The sequence below is a fragment of the Triticum aestivum genome, chromosome 6D (assembly GCF_018294505.1).
Source record: "Triticum aestivum cultivar Chinese Spring chromosome 6D, IWGSC CS RefSeq v2.1, whole genome shotgun sequence".
Lineage (NCBI taxonomy): Eukaryota > Viridiplantae > Streptophyta > Magnoliopsida > Poales > Poaceae > Triticum > Triticum aestivum.
The window spans coordinates 394,036,647-394,053,215 of NC_057811.1; the positions used below are offsets into that span (position 1 = coordinate 394,036,647).

At 43.2% G+C, this 16,569-nt stretch overlaps 1 pseudogene; it reads right to left on the reverse strand.

Moving 5' to 3' along the window:
* Window positions 1-250: 250 nt before the first annotated feature.
* On the reverse strand, window positions 251-2,478 carry LOC123142637 (uncharacterized; annotated as a pseudogene).
* Between the last annotated feature and the right edge of the window lie 14,091 nt (window positions 2,479-16,569).

Below are 16,569 nucleotides of genomic sequence, written 5' to 3' on the forward strand. Positions count from 1 at the left end.
CAATAGTTAACAACTCAAGTCAGAAAAGGTAGGAGTGTCTCTCCAAGAGACACAACTGATACTAAGCAAAGATAATAACAGAGCACAAAATAATGTAGGTACATTGACTTCTTTAAAGACAATAAGCAGGACCAACAGATTCACATGTTACATCAGCATGAAGTTAAAATGGCAGATGCCAGGCTATAGGAGGAATCAACAGCGGCAAGTAGCAGCATCTACGAGCAGTGCTTAGGGGCAGCAGCAGTGCCTAACTAGCAGGAGCAGTAGCAAAACAACGAGCGGCGGCAGCGGAGTAGCAAGCAGGAGCAGCTACTGCATCTGATGGTTGGTAGTGCAACAGCGGTGCATCATCAGGGACACAAGTCCACCAAAAAATCAAGCATGCCATGCCACAACTCTGAACTCACGGAGGAAGCAGAGACAAGCCGTGACTTACAGTTGTAGCTTAGAAGCCAAGCATAAGGGCAATTCAAGTACAAAACTCTAGAGTTAATACCTAGTTCTTGACAGATGGCCATCTTGCGGAACTCCTTGCGCATCAGAGTCTTGTGCTGGAGCTTGGCAGGGGTGTTCTGCTTCTTGGTCTTGGTCGTGGACAGGACAACAGCCTTGTCCTCTCCCGCTGATGGCTGGACCTCCATGGTCTTGCTGTTCGCCAAGCCTGAAACCACATCAGCCCCACAGAAAGTTAGCTCCTTGCAGAGACACTTGCAAACAAAAGGGTTAAAAACAGTGCAAAGAGCTACGGACCCGAGAACTTGTAGGACTGGATATTGTAGAGGTTGTTTGGCTCCTTGCTGAACTGCACCTTGGTGTTGCTGTTGCCGAACTGCTTGATCAAGAAGTAGTTGTTCTTCTTCACGAGCTCCCAGACCGGAGACCCTGGAACGGTAGTCATTCCCTTGGCCTACATCACCAAAACAACAACCAAAAGTCAGATCCTACAGCTAGCAACAAGCAACAGGATGCACTAATCCTACAAAATGTGGAAACATTTAACCATTTGACGCAAAATTGTATGCTGATTGCAAGTAGAAACATGGTTACAAAAAATATACAACAGAAGCAGCAGTGAAGCTTGAGCGTCCCATCGACTACTGACAAGTACTCACTGGCAAGAGGAAATCATAGTGTGCAGATCTAACGCGGGTTGGGATCTAGCCTAGGACGAACCACATACGTTTTACATGGGCACACAAATATCATAAACAAGTATGCACAGATTATGATTGAAATCTTGCTAGCGAGCAGTCAAGTATTACTTCTTTGCATGGTAGGATACAAATATTATAAACGTTGCTTCACGGCCACTGATTACTTGCTCATTGCGCGGAGATTTTAATCAGTGTGACAACTAGTCACTAGATACAAAACAATTCATATAAACAGGGCATGTTGACCTGTGTGCGGAACCGATGACGCAGCTGATCTGGATATGGATCGGCGGTGGGATGCCTACATCAAGATTCAACAATCAAGGTTTCATCAGTAAATCATAAGAAAGAAAATCTCAAGTCAAGTTTTCCTGAATCAACTAGACTTCACTGTGTAGGTACTACCAAGTACCAACAACTTAAATAGCTAAGTACCACGCTTTAGTTCTACATCTCTACAGTTCTATATTTACCAACCCAATGTGCCCAATTTCCCACAGACCGATTCAAAGTTATTATAGCTTCCAGGTTAAGCCTAGGGAATCAAAGGAAATACACATCAGAAATTTTAGGTACATGTTGGGTTAGCACTACAATGTTTCACACTTATTTTGCACAAAAAACCATAGGAGGTTTGTTGTACTCGATTAGGAAACAATGACAATGGCGGGGTGAATAATTTCATCTGTGCATATACAAGGATGACATTGTGAGGTACTAGCACACACAAAGCACTAGTTTACCAATCAGGCTATCGCTGCTCAAAATGAAGAGGCTTCGCTGCTAGAATTCACTCCCAAGGTACTAACAAAATAATAAATACCTAAGTGTCAAGCTACAACTCTCCATTTCTACATGTTCTCAACACAGAAAAAATGCTTTGTGTGTGCACTGCGTGCCTACTCCGGCCTCCTTACATTGCAGATCAGCTCCCCATGGAAACCACCAGCCGCCAGGAGGTTGTCTTTCACCGTCATGGTGCTGATCTTCACCCTGGACAAGGGCCGACCTCCCCGCATATCCTGAACAGTGTGGTCGCACAGTGGATCAGAGATTGACTGGCATTCCGATGATGCAGGACTATCACATCGCTCTGTGGTAGATCACCTGATTTGGGCATGCCACGTTGAGCACTTCTTTTCCTCTCCTGAGTAAGGACCACCAGTGCCTCACAGAATAGTTCTGCATGACGTACACATCATGCTTGGAAGTAGCCCACAGGAGGTTCCTCAGCTGCACATGTACAAGTATAGGTCAGTGCGTTCGTACCCGAATTCTTCTTAAAACTCTGCAGAAATACAATGATGCAAATGAGCGCCATTTTATTCAAGCACACCTGGGTAATTACAACTATGTGATTCTACTGATAATCTAGATCTCCTTCAGGTTTTGATTCATTTAATCAAACGATAGAATTCCAAGCCTGCATCCTTCTGTACTAAATGGCAATTATACATGACAAGAATAGACACCAGTAAAATAGAAGACAACATTTTTTTTTGCACAATTCATTTAAACTTCAACGGTGTAGCATTCCAGAGTGTGGACTATGCCCATAAAGCCGAAAACAAATCCTATCACCATCATTTCACCACCACCGAGTTTTTGACAGCAAGGGACACTACAACATGTTCTAGTTTTTATGCAATTTTAGTTTAGATATCATTTAAATTTATGTAGTAATATAGTTTATGCTACTAGTCTGAATCGAGTTCAAATCATGTTTGATGGACTAGTTTGAATCAAATTCGCATGAATTTGTGTTTAATTTTTTTAAGGAGTTAAGTTTAAGGATTCAGCTAGGAACCACTAATTTATAGAGGAGCAAATTTGAGGAGTTAAAGATAAGAGGCCATATAGGGATCGGTTAGAGATGCTTGAGCACGCGCGCAGCCATTTCAATAGTTGAGGATGTAGGTAGGGGCACATGCGTGCTCACACAGACAAGGACCAAATAGAAGAGGTGAAGGGAGGAGGCCGTACCTTGGACGAGGAGGTCGGCCATGGACTCGATGCGGCATCCGTCGGCAGCACCCCGGCCTAGGGTTTTGGATCGGAGAAATGACGACGCAGGAGAGGCGCCAGTCAAGTCAGTATCCATCACCATTTTTAGGAAGGAATCCACGCCGAGATGAGAGCACTATGGGGGGGGAACCTTTGACCGGCGCATCCTCGAATGAAGCGGCGGCTGTCCCCGCGGCGTGCCCCGGCGGAGGAAGAGGCGGGGCTGCGGCGGGCGGTGGCGGGGGCGGCGCATCAGGGTCGGGGGCGGGGACCCAGACTTGGCTACCGCCGGGCCGGCCCCAGACCTGCCACCTTCTCGGCATCGCGGCGGGGGTCTCTCCCGGAATCTTGGCGGCGCTTGATGGGGAGGTGCTTGATGGGGAGGTGGGCGGTGCTGGATGGCGAGGGCTCGACGCTCGGTGGGGTGGGAGAATGGCGTTGGAGGCGTGGTGGCGGCGCTGGACGACCAGTGAGGCGCTGGTCGATGGGGAGGGAGGCGGCGCTGGAGTGGCTAGACGATGGCACTAGAGGAGTGGGGGCAGCAACGGGTGTGGGGTGCGGCAACGCCGGACAGGATTGGGAGGAGGGGCGGCGCGATGCAGATGTGAGATGGGGAGGACGACGACAGAAGACTGAAGCTAAGCGAGAAGATGGAAGGGGATCGATGGATGGATGTGGGAAAGAAAGGAGGCGGGTGGGGTGCATGGAAAATGACCAGTTAGGGTTTCAGGGTTGGTGTGGAAGGGTTGAGGACGGCCGTTGGATCCGCGAGCATCCGACGCCGTATGATGCGTGATCCGCGTGAGATGTCCACGGACCAATCAGGATGCAGTATGATGTTATGACCATCTAAATAGGTCATAGTTGCCTAAAATTAATGTGTTAAAATCATGTCAGCTATTTTATGACCTAAAAAATGCAAAAAGAAAATGCAAAACCTTCTCATTGTGTCACCAAATGTGAACAAGTTTTCAGGAAAAATAACAAACAAGAAATAAGATAAATAACTTTTAAAAGGTGTCGTGAGAAATGAGTTTTTGGCAAAAAAACATTTTCCATTTTTTGAGTGCTCAAAATGAGTTTTTTCGTGAAGGACCTACCATATATTTGTTGCAAAATTGGATCAAATCAATTTTCTAAAATATTAGGCCATGTTTAATACACAATTAATCAAATGGTTGGGTGTAAAAAGTTTTGATCCACCTCTGGTGAAAAAGACGAATTTCCGCCAATCCAGTTGGAAGCGGGTCAAGTTTGAACTGCAACTGCCTTATAGTTTGCTCTTTATTTTTTCCAAAAATCATTTCTAGGTACATAAGTATCTATTTAATCAGAGAAACACCAAAAAAATTCCAAGATTCAACCACTAGCTAGGAACGGTCATGCCCGCTGTTTTGACCGCATTTTGAAACGGGCATAAAAAATTCAAAAAAAATCAAAAAATTGGAAAACCTTCGCATTGTGTCATTATATGTGACCAAGTTACCAGCAAAAATTATAAACTTGTAATACAGCGATTATTTTAAAAAAGTGTTCTCAGAAACGAGCTATCAAGTGTGAAGATGAATGGCTTTCAAACCAAATGCTCAATCTTATGGGCACATTCATGGCATAGTTTGTTCAAATGATCTCATATTGTGCACAAGGGTGCATATTGGAATGACAAACAATGTTGCTTAAGGAAGTTTTCATTTTCTTTGGACGAAAAATTCATTTTCCATTTTTCGAGTGCCCAAAATGAGTTTTTTGTGAAGGACCTACCATATATTTGTTGAAAAATTGTACCAAGTCAGTTTTCTAAAATAGTAGGACAGATTTAATGCACAGTTGACCAAATGGTTGGGTGTAAAAAGTTTTGATCCACCTCTCGTGAAAAAGACAAATTTCCGCCGATTCAGTTGAAAGCGGGTCAAATTTGAACTGTATCTACCTCGTAGTTTGCTCTTTATTTTTTCCAAAAATCATTTCTAGGTACATAAGTATGTATTTAAGCAGAGAAATACCAAAAAAATCCAAGATTCAACCACTAGCAAGGAACGGTCATTCCCGCCGTTTTGACCGCATTTTGAAACGGGCATAAAAAATTCAAAAAAAATCAAGAAATTGGAAAACCTTCGCATTGCGTCATTATATGTGACCAAGTCAGCAGGAAAAATTATAAACTTGTAATACGACAATTCTTTTAAAAAAGTGTTCTCGGAAACGAGCTATCAAGTGTGAAGATTCATTGCTTTCAAGCCAAATGATCAATCTTATGGCCACATTCATGACATAGTTTGTTCAAATGATCTCATATTGTGCACAAGGGTGCATATTGGAATGACAAACAATGTTGCCTAAGGAAGTTTTCATTTTCTTTGAACGAAAAATTCATTTTCCATTTTTCGAGTGCCCAAAATGAGTTTTTTTGTGAATGACCTACCAAATATTTGTTGTAAAATTGTACCAAATAAATTTTCTAAAATACTAGGACATATTTAATGCACAATTGACCAAATGGTTGGGTTTCAAAAGCTTTTATCCACCTCTCATGAAAAAGACAAATTTCTGCCGATTCAGTTGGAAGCGGGTCAAATTTGAACTGCGGCTGCCTCATAGTTTGCTCTTAATTTTTTTCAAAAATCATTTATAGGTACATAAGTATCTATTTAATCAGAGAAACACAAAAAAAATCTAAGATTCAACCACTAGCTAGGAATGGTCAAGCCCGCCGTTTTGACCGCATTTTGAAACAGGCATAAAAAATTCAAAAAATATCAAAAAATTGGAAAACCTTCGCATTGTGTCATTATATGTGACCAAGTTTCCAGGAAAAATAATAAACTTGTAATACGGAAATTATTTTAAAAAAGTGTTCTCAGAAATGAGCTATCATGCGTGAAGATTCATGTCTTTCAAGCCAAATGATCAATCTTATGGCCACATTCATGGCATAGTTTGTTCAAATGATCAATCTTGGAATTCCAAACAATGTTGCCTAAGGGAGTTTTCATTTTCTTTTTACGGAAAATACATTTTCCATTTTTCGAGTGCCCGAAATGAGTTTTTTTTTGAAGGACCTACCATATATTTGTTGCAAAATTGGACCTAATCAATTTTATAAAATACTAGGCCATATTTAATGCACAATTGACAAAATGGTTGGGTGTCAAAAGTTTTGACCCACCTCTGGTGAAAAAGACAAATTCCCGCCGATTCAGCTGGAAGCGGGTTAAATTTGAACTGCAGCTGCCTCATGGTTTGGTCTTAATTTTTCCAAAAATCATTTCTAGGTAAATAAGTATCTATTTAGTCAAAAATACATGGTTTTATGGCGAGACATTGAGGTTTGGACGGTGGCCGAGGGCCCCAACTCTAAAGCGCATAAGCTCGCATGCCCGCCGCGTGGTCACCGTGTGACCGTGGTGTTGCCATGCGTTCTGGGCGGCCTAGGCATGTCTAGTGGGTTGGGCACTCCCCAGGTAGGTGCTAGGAAGAAAATTACAACATAAGATTCTCATGAGGAGACCGAACTATGCTCAAAGATGAATTAGCAGCCAAGTGTTTGATTAGCCGTACGGGAAATGCACATGGCCAATGGGCGTGAGTTTTGGCTGAGGATGATCATATACTAAGAAGAATGTCTTCACAAATTTTTAGGGAAATCAAGAATATATAAATAACACTTCCTTCACAAAGTGCTGCTCTGAACAGAATAGGAAAATGAATAATGTTGAGTTATTTTTGAACTAGGGAAGGAAGGTTTTTGACATATTTGATGAAGATATGATCCAAACAATTTATGAGAATTTTTTGGGAATTTTTGGAATAACATAAATATAGGTTGCTTCACAACCTAGGGCAAAAATTGACACATGGACATGACACATAGGCAAAACTGATGAGATGGCGCCTGGTCATCACAACCCACCATAATTTACAAGGCTATGACCATCTATATTGGTCGTTAACAACTAGAAATAAGGCAGCGACCAGCGCTGTTTGCTTTATGACCATTTCGTGTAAGGAAATTACGACCATTCGGACCAAAATGGTCGCAATGGTTTAGGGTTTGGAGCCCCCTGAACAGCTTTTGACCAATTGGTCTCAAATGGTCATAGATCTATGACCAATTCTTCCAGGGTCACTGACAGAAGGTCACTAGTTGACATATTTCTTGTAGTGCCCCAGGTATCCCGACCGGCCTTGCTCCACTGCCCATCTTCCCACGTCGCTGCATGTGGATCCTCTTTAGTTGTTTGCTTAAAATGTATCTAGGCCGGCATACGTTCCATCTTGCAATCTTGTCCTCAAACCGGTTTTGATAAACCACCATGTTGTCCCTTATTACATGGAATGCTTCTTTTTTGTCGGCTATGTGTCTTCAACTCGTGTTATTGGGCAGTAACTATTTCCTTTCTACCTCCTTTTGCAAACAGGGCTATCCATTCCACCTCGTTTCTATTGCGACCTTTTGGTGAACTGCACAAATCACTTTTTTCTTAAGAGTGTTTTGTGCAGTTCTGCCAAAATGTCACACGGGCAATGTTTTTACATTTCTGTTGGACCGCAGAAAGGGAGATTGGTTTTTCTATCCTCCTCATCCAACTCCGTGCCTAATCTCCTCCAACAAGTAGTTAGTCCTAAAGATAGATCACAGAGGTGATCAGCTTCTATTTGTGTGTGTTATGTTTCATCATCTAGTTCCACTATTATTGTAATCACACTGACTGAATATATTTGCAAACAGGGATGATCAACTCGATTTTAGTGGAGTTGGACAAAATGATCGGATTGTGATGTCCTCCATACACCTCTTTTTTGGCTACAAAGCTGGGTGAAACTAGCTAACAACCAATGAACACTGTGCCCGGGAAATGGAGCCATGCCTATGAACAACATCGATCAATTATATTTTTTTTCTTTATTTGTACACCTTCTCACAACTTTGTCTTCAGTTGTGATGTGAATATCGGCGCTGATCTGCGAACCATTGAGATGCATTAGCAGCCATGGTAGTTTCATTTGTATTTGATGGAAAGTTGTAATGAGACAATCTTGAGGCAAGAGGACACATGAATCCTAAGTTGAAACCTTTTTTTTCCTGCGGGAACCAAAGTTGAAACCTTCATAGCATCACAGTACAATTTCATTATGCTGGAAAATTATGTGTACATATAAACAAATCCTGATGGATTGATAGCGATGCCAGAAACAATTCAACTTTGTTTCGCTAACATGTGGGACATCCTTCATCCGGGTCCACCTGCCATGCAACAATATTGAGTGCACAACTGCAGGCAAGATTCACCACGGTTATTGCGCCGCAGTAATAATGACTAGTGAGCAGTCAAATCACAGAGCCCCACCTTTGCCACAGTAAGTTGCTCGGACGAAGCAACATCATTTCTCTCTTCGTTCAATCCGCTGGTACTCCAATATTCCCAGAGTAATAGGTGAAGCAACCATCACTTCACCTTTCCCACAATAAGTACTACCTCCTTTTCTATTCTAGAAACAACCATATGCGAATATTGGACGGTAGCAACACAGCAGCTGAATCAAAAATCGAACCAAAAAATGAACTACTACTAATGGTGAGCGTTTGCTAGTATCATGTACTCCGTCTGTCCATGTATATAGGGCTTAATGTGTTTTCCGAGACTAACTTTGGGCTTGTTTGGATCCATGGGTTAGAGCTAGTTTGAGCTAGTTGGGACTCAAATAGCCCTAAAGTATCCAAACACGAGGGTTAAATTGGAGCAAGTTGCACCAAACCCACCAAAAAAACTATCCCACCCAAGAGGTGCTAATTGGAGATAGTTCTCATTGGGCCCACTGAAAAATCACTTTTCTCTCTCTATCCCACCAGCCAAGTGGTGCTAATTGGAGCTAGTTCTCGTGGGGCCCACTGAAAAATCAATTTTCACTCTCCATAAAGTGCATTTATTGTCAATCTAACCCTGTCATCCAAACACCTCGTTGGCTAGAGTTAGTTCAGGGTTAGTCATGAGTTAGTCTAACCTCTAGCTAAGTTAGAGTATCCAAACAAGAGCAGTATAGGACATGCAAGTTGCTCAAAGCATACCATTAAATTCATACGTGAAAGGATCTTTTTTTGGAAACAGAACATGAAAGTTTCTTCGAATGATATAATTTTCAAATTATATAAAATCTTATCAATAGTCAAAGGGAACTCGAAGAATACATTAGGCCCTACATAAAATCTTATCAATGGTCAAACCAAGTGTTACTACTACACCAAACAAGTTCAAAATGAGAAACTGGACCCACTCACGGCACGGCACGTCTGTTTGGTCTGTCGGTCAAAGTGCTTCCTCTTCTTGGCATAACAATAGAGTACAGTAAATTTTTTAGAATGCTCTTGGCATGTCACTAACATGTGATGAGTTAACCGACCTCAATAGACGGCAAAATCGCCAGCCCGCCGCACTTTGAGACACGAGGATCGAGAAGCGATACGGGCTGGTGGATTACTAGAGCTAGGTGTCGCACGGAGGCCAAGAAATATGGTGATAGTGTGGGTTGGCCATGTATGACGTAACTACACTGGGCTGCCGTGTTTCAGACTCTTCCAGTCTACTGTGGAGAAGATTGGGTAGATTTTATATCACCGAATAAAAATATAAAGAGTCCAGATGCTCCACCGTGAGGTTTCTTGCTCCTTCTCGGTCGTCGGAAAGCGTTCTTCTAAGTTTTGCCGACACGTGGGACATCCAGCATCTAGGTCCATTTGTCATGCAAGAAAATGGAGTTAAGTATAGTAGAAGAGACTCACCAATGGTCATGAACGTAGGTGGAGTACATGCACGAATCACCCAAAAAAAGGAATACGAGCACGAAAAGAAGAGGTGCAGGCACCGACGCAGGTACTCTTTGCCTCTTTCCCTATAACTGACGCGCGGGTACACGGTGAGCTCATTTCTGTACGAAGAGGTAGCTCACTAGATAATTTGGCGAGTGTAGTAGTTGTTCATGGGAACCACACGTGGATGAATCAAAGTTCGATCATGACGCGGTGGCACGTTTTTTATAAATTAAGTTATTCTATTCGATGGCACGTATGCACCTTTTTTTTGAAACGAGAGTACGTAACATTATTTTCTCAATGGAACGTGAATCGTGCACACACTGAATGATGAAGCACGGGATGGTAGCCATGGACATGGTCAGCCCTTTTTGGAGACTAATACACTACTTTTGATGTGTCCCGTCAACTCGAAAATGAGGAGAAGCTTTGCTTACTAGTACGACCTCTCCCTCGCTCACGCGCGCGCGGTGGCTCGCAGGACGAGGAGAAGATTTTGCTTTACGATAGTGCGCTTAATACAAGAGGTGGACGTGCAGCAGTTCATTCGGTGTCAGATTGCAAGAAGTATCTATACCGTAGTACCATCATCATTGTTCGACTTCCGGAAGAGGCGAAGAGCCAAGCGCACGATCACCTACTCACAGTATAACCGACCGCGTTTGCATGAATTTTTTAACGTAGTATAATCTGAGTGGATTGCTCCAGTGGTCATCACACGTGAGCCAATCGATTTGCACCCTTCCGTGCTCCATTTTTTCTTGCGTTCCTTCCTCGGTCTAGCACGCTGACAAGTGGGCCCCATGCTCATGTATGCAAACGTGGTAGTCAATTATTTTGCTAGAGTCAGCTATCACACCCTTTCGATGCCACGTCAATGTACCCACTAGAAACAAGTTAGACTTGTTTGGCTCAACTGCCTCCCTAGGTGCTTGGAGAGGAATTGGTCGGCGCAAGGCGGTTCTATAGGCGGACAGGCGGCAAAAAATAGGGGAAAACGCGCGAACCAGCTAGACGAGGGAGGGAAGCTTCTACATTCGTGGGGGACATGGCATTGGCCATTGGGCAGCAACAGGCGGTCATCCGGGTACGTCATAAAGGATATGAAGAGGCATCCTATATCAGCAAGGATCAGCTTCCTGATACGTCTCCAACATATCTATAATTTATGAAGTATCCATGTTGTCATATTATCATTCTTGGATGTTTTACAATCATTTTATAGCAACTTTATATCATTTTTTGGGACTAACCTATTGACCCAGTGCCCAGTGCCAGTTGCTGTTTTTTTGCTTGTTTTTTACATCGCATGAAATCAATATCAAACGGAGTCCAAACACCGCAAAACTTTTTGTGGATTTTTTCTGGACCAGAAGACATCCAGCGCGCTAGAATAGCATCTGGGGGTTGCCCCGAGGGGGGCACAACCCACCAAGACGCGCTTGGGGGCCCAGGCGCGCCCAGGTGGGTTGTGCCCACCTCGGTGGCCTCCCGCACCCCTCTTGGCCCTATAAATCACAAAATATTCCAAAAACCCTGGGGGCAGCCCTAGATCAGAAGTTCCACCGTCGCAAGGCCTCTGTATTCACGAGATCCAACCTAGACCCTGTTCCGGCACCCTGTCGGAGGGGGAAATCATCACCGGTGGCCATCTTCATCATCCCGACGACCGCCATGATGAGGAGGGAGTAGTCCACCCTCGGGGCTGAGGGTTTGTACCAGTAGCTATGTGTTTAATCTCTCTCTCTCTCTCTTGTGTTCTTGAGATGTCACGATCTTGATGTATCGCGGGCTTTGTTAATATAGTCGGATCATATGGTGTTTTCCCCTCTCTATCTTGTGATGAATTGAGTTTTCCCTTTGAGATTTCGTTTTATCGGTTTGAATACTTTTACGGATTTGAGAGCACTTGATATATGTCTTGCATATGAAATACTCATGGTGACAATGGGGTATCGTTTTGATTCACTTGATATATGTTTTGGCACTCAACTCGCGGATTCCCAAGGTGACATTGGGGTAATCTATGCATAGGGGTTGATGCATGTTCTTGTCTTTGTTTCTTTGGTAGAAATCTTGGGGCACTCTTTGAGGTTCTTTGTGTTGGACTGAGTATTATGAATCTGAAATTATTTGGTGTTATTTTAGTACGAAGTCTTGGATAGATTGATCGGAAAGAATAGCTTCGAGGTGGTTTCATACCCTACAAACAATTTCTTCTTATGTTCTCCGCTAGATAGGAACTTCGGAGTGATTCTTCATCGCACTTTGAGGGATGGTTATATGATCCAATTATATTAGCATTGTTGAGAGGTTGCACTAGTGAAAGTACGGACCCTAGGTCTCATTTTCAAGCATTGCAATACTGTTTGTGCTCAGTTTTGTTACTGGCTACCTTGCTGTTTTTTTATTGTTCCTATCACAAAAATCAATATCTACTATCATTACTACGGTTTTATTACCATCTCTTCGCCGAACTAGTGCACCTATAAAAATTCCCGTTGTATTTGGTGCGTTGGGGACACAAGAGACTTTTTATTATTTGGTTGCAGGGTTGTTTGAGAGAGACCATCTTCATCCTACACCTCCCACGGATTCATAAACCTTAGGTCATCCACTTGAGGGAAATTTTCCACTGTCCTACAAAACTCTGTGCTTGGAGGCCCAACACGTGTCTACAAGAATAAAGTTGCATAGTAGACATCACTTCCCTACCGATAGCTCATCTAACAGAACTCCCAAGTTAACTGTGCTGAGGCTGGAGTAGTCATGAGATGGGTGACCGAATGGGAAGTGTACTCGATATTAACTAGATTGATGGGTCACTGCAAAAGGTTTATAATAAACCTTTGGAGTGACCCATCCATCTAGTTAATATCGAGGTCGTTGTTTTGTAATTTTTGATTTTTTTTGTTTTTTGAACACAGTTTAATCAAAGGTCTATCGCGTTACTTTTTAATAATTTTTGTTTTTTGAACACATGCTAATTGACTTGAAAGAAGGTCTATCGCATTACTTTATGACATATTTCCAAAAAAGGTGATATGACCTCTGTCAACTTATGAGTCATGTCTGTTAAATTATCCTCGAGGTACTTGTTCTAAAATTAATCTCTGGGCCTTGCCGGAGTGCTGCAATCTGTCGGCGTCAATTGCAAGATGAGCCACCAAGCTAGCAGTGGAGTTGCCAACATGCTCAAAGTGCACGCAACATTGAGTAGAAAGAAGCATGCCTAGGAAATTAATGCGTGCTTAGGGAGTCCCTTTGCTCAAAGAGTTCGGTTATACTATAAGACCAGCCACAGTGGGAGTAACTTCAGGAGTAACATCGAGTCCAACTCAGCAAATTTGCTTATGTGGCAATGAGTTAATGAGGAGAGAGGTAGTTTGAGTAACTTAGCTAGTTACTGTAACATCACATGTCCTAATGCAATATGAGTCTATAACCTAATAAATGAAGATTTGCATGTCACCACAGTTATGTTACTACCCACTATGCAAAGAGCCTTCCTATATCGGCAAGGACCAGCCCCTACCGATTGCTCATCCAATAGAACTCCCAAGTTAACTGTGATGAGGCTGGAGTAGTCATCAAATGGGTGACCGAATGGGAAGTGGACTCGATGTTAAACTAATGGGATGGGTTACTATAAACGTTTAGTTGGCTTAAATGTATACAGTGCTCCGGCCTATTAGTTGAACCTCGAGGTCTTTGTTTTGTAATTTTTGACATTTTTTGTTTTTTGAACACATGTTAATCGAAGGTCTATCGCGTTACTTTTTGATATTTTTTTGTTTTTTGAACACATGTTAATTGGCTTGAAGGAAGGTCTATCGTGTTACTTCATGACATCTTTCCAAAAAAGTGATATGACTTTCGTCAACCTATAAGGAATGTCTGTCAAATTAACCTCGAGGTACTTGTTCTCAAATTAACCTCTGGGTCTTGTAGGAGTACTTGTTTTTTGAACACATGTTAATCGAAGGTCTATCGCGTTACTTTTTGATAAAGTCTTTTGAACACATGTTAATTGGCTTGAAAGAAGGTCTATCGTGTTACTTCACGACATCTTGCCAAAAAAGTGATATGACTTCTGTCAACCTATAAGGCATGTCTGTAAAATTAACCGCGAGGTACTTGTTCTCAAATTAACCTCTGGGTCTTGCAGTCGTACTTGTTTTTTGAACATATGTTAATCGAAGGTCTATCGCGTTACTTTTTGATAATATTTGTTTTTTAAACACATGTTAATTGGCTTGAATGAAGGTATATCGTGTTACTTAAGGACATCTTTCCAAAAAAAGTGATATGACTTATGTCCACCTATAAGGCATGTGTGTCAAATTGACCTCGAGGTACTTGTTCTCAAATTAACCTCTGGGCCTTGCAGGAGTGTTGCAATGCGTTAGCGTCAATTGCAAGATGAGCCAGCAAGCTAGCAGTGAAGTTGCCAACATGCTCAAAGTGCACGCAACATTGAGTAGAAAGAAGCATGCCCAGGAAATTAATGCGTGCTTAGGGAGGCCTTTGCTCAAAGAGCAAGTGTATATAAGGTACAGTTGGTAGGCTATAAGGATGAGGAGCGAGAAGCGATACGGGCTGCTGGATATACTATAACTAGGTGTCCCACAGAGGTAACATTCAAAGTTATTCTCACACTATAGAATGGTATAGGAATGTGGAGAGATTTGGTTGATTTTATATCGCTGAATAATATAACATATTATGGGTGCAAACGCTCCACCCGCGAGGTTCCTTGCCCCTTCTCGGTCGTCGGGAATCTATGTTCTTCCACTTTTTTTTTGACATGAGCTTTGTTCATCCTTTTTCCAACACGTGGGACATCTAGCATCAAGGTGCACGTGTCATGCAAGAAAATTGAGATAATCAGATAAGTAGTGCGTAAGTGAGTCGTGCACTTCGATGGCACCTACTACGCAATATTTTTTCTCCTCGATGGCACGTGAATAGTGCATGTACTCAATGACGGAGCACGGGATGGTAGCCATGGACATGGTCGGCCCTTTTTGGAGAGAGTACTAAATAAGTTTGATGTGTCCCTTCAACTCGCAAAATGACGAGAAGCTTGCTTACTACGCCTTCTCCCTCGCCAACGCGTGCGCGGTGACTCGCAGTATGAGGAGAAACTTTTGCTTACAAGCGGTGGACGTGCAGCAGTTCATTTGGTGTTAGATTGCCAAAAGTACTACTGTAGTACCATAATTATTGTTCGACTTCCAGAAGAGGCGAAGAGCCAAGCGCAAGGTCAACTACTAACCTAGTACAGTATACTATAGCCAAAGTCGGTCCATCTCTTTAGAGCATGGTTAATTAATATAGGCGGCTCTTGCAGCGGCACATCATTTAGAGCAAGTACTCTCTTCGTAGGAACATAAAACGTAGGAATAGGAAAATTAAAGGATTGGAGTGGCATGTCCACTTGAATCCCATAGCATTAACATAGTGTTCCCCTAAAAAACCAGAGTGTTTGACACAGGAAAAACAAAGGAAGTGAAAAAAAGTTGGAGTGGATGCTAGATTGCCAATTAACACGCGATTTCATAGGAAAAAAATCCTATAGCATTCTATCCTATGAATCAAACGACCATTGTAGGAAAATTATGAGGGGGTGTCTCCAACAGTGTTCCTCGGCTCGCACCTAGCATCATGGTGGTCGAACTTGGATTCATTCATCTGGTACACGTGGCATCTCAGATCTGGACACAAGATGGCATACACTGTCAAGGATAATGTCCTCAAAGCCGGACGTACATGGTCAAGGTCCACGGTCAAGGGGGTAAGGGCAGACGCGGCCTCTCACTGCATCCACTATTTGAAGCGGCGCACCGGCCGAGGGCGCCGCCCACTACACTCCCAGCTGTACCCGCCTCCTCGCCGCATTCAAAAACCTACATTTACTAGCAAGATGCCCATGCGTTGCATGGAACATGAAGATGCATTTGTATGAGTAGTTTATCTTGTGGGAGAAAAGGATGAATGAGGGAAGGCGTTATTTGCAAATGCGGAGAGGGGTGTGGGTATCTCTTTTTGCAAAATTATGATAGTTTCCTTCCTATCTGTGAGATATAAATCGGACGGCCTAAATTGCAGGATGGTAGGCACACCATCATCACCAACTCTGTTTTTATAAGAGTAGAGATAGAGAAACCCGCGTGGAATGCAAGAAACCCACTCCGTCCACACACGTCCATTCAAGAGCAGTACGCCGGCCAAGCTCCTCATTCCACCATTTTCTCCACTCTTTCGGCGGCATCCGATGAGCAGGAAGAGCAGTTCTCTGACATAAAAGTCGTCTAGGTGGCCCGCCGAGCCCGGCAGTTACGAGCGAGGCAGCTCGCTGCTCCACCTACCTCACCTAACCCGTCGAAGGTAGTTGCCGCATTAAGCCAGTGCGTGGTTCCGCAGCTGGCCGCTCCAATACAACTTGAGGAAGTGTGCCGACTTGCTCCATGTCGGCTTGTCGGTGAGCACGGCGGCACGGGCATCGTCGCTGCCCTTGACGCCGCCGCGTCGTACAGCGCCTCTAGTGCCTGCGACTGCACCATCCTCCATCGACGCACACATAGCCACGCCATGCAG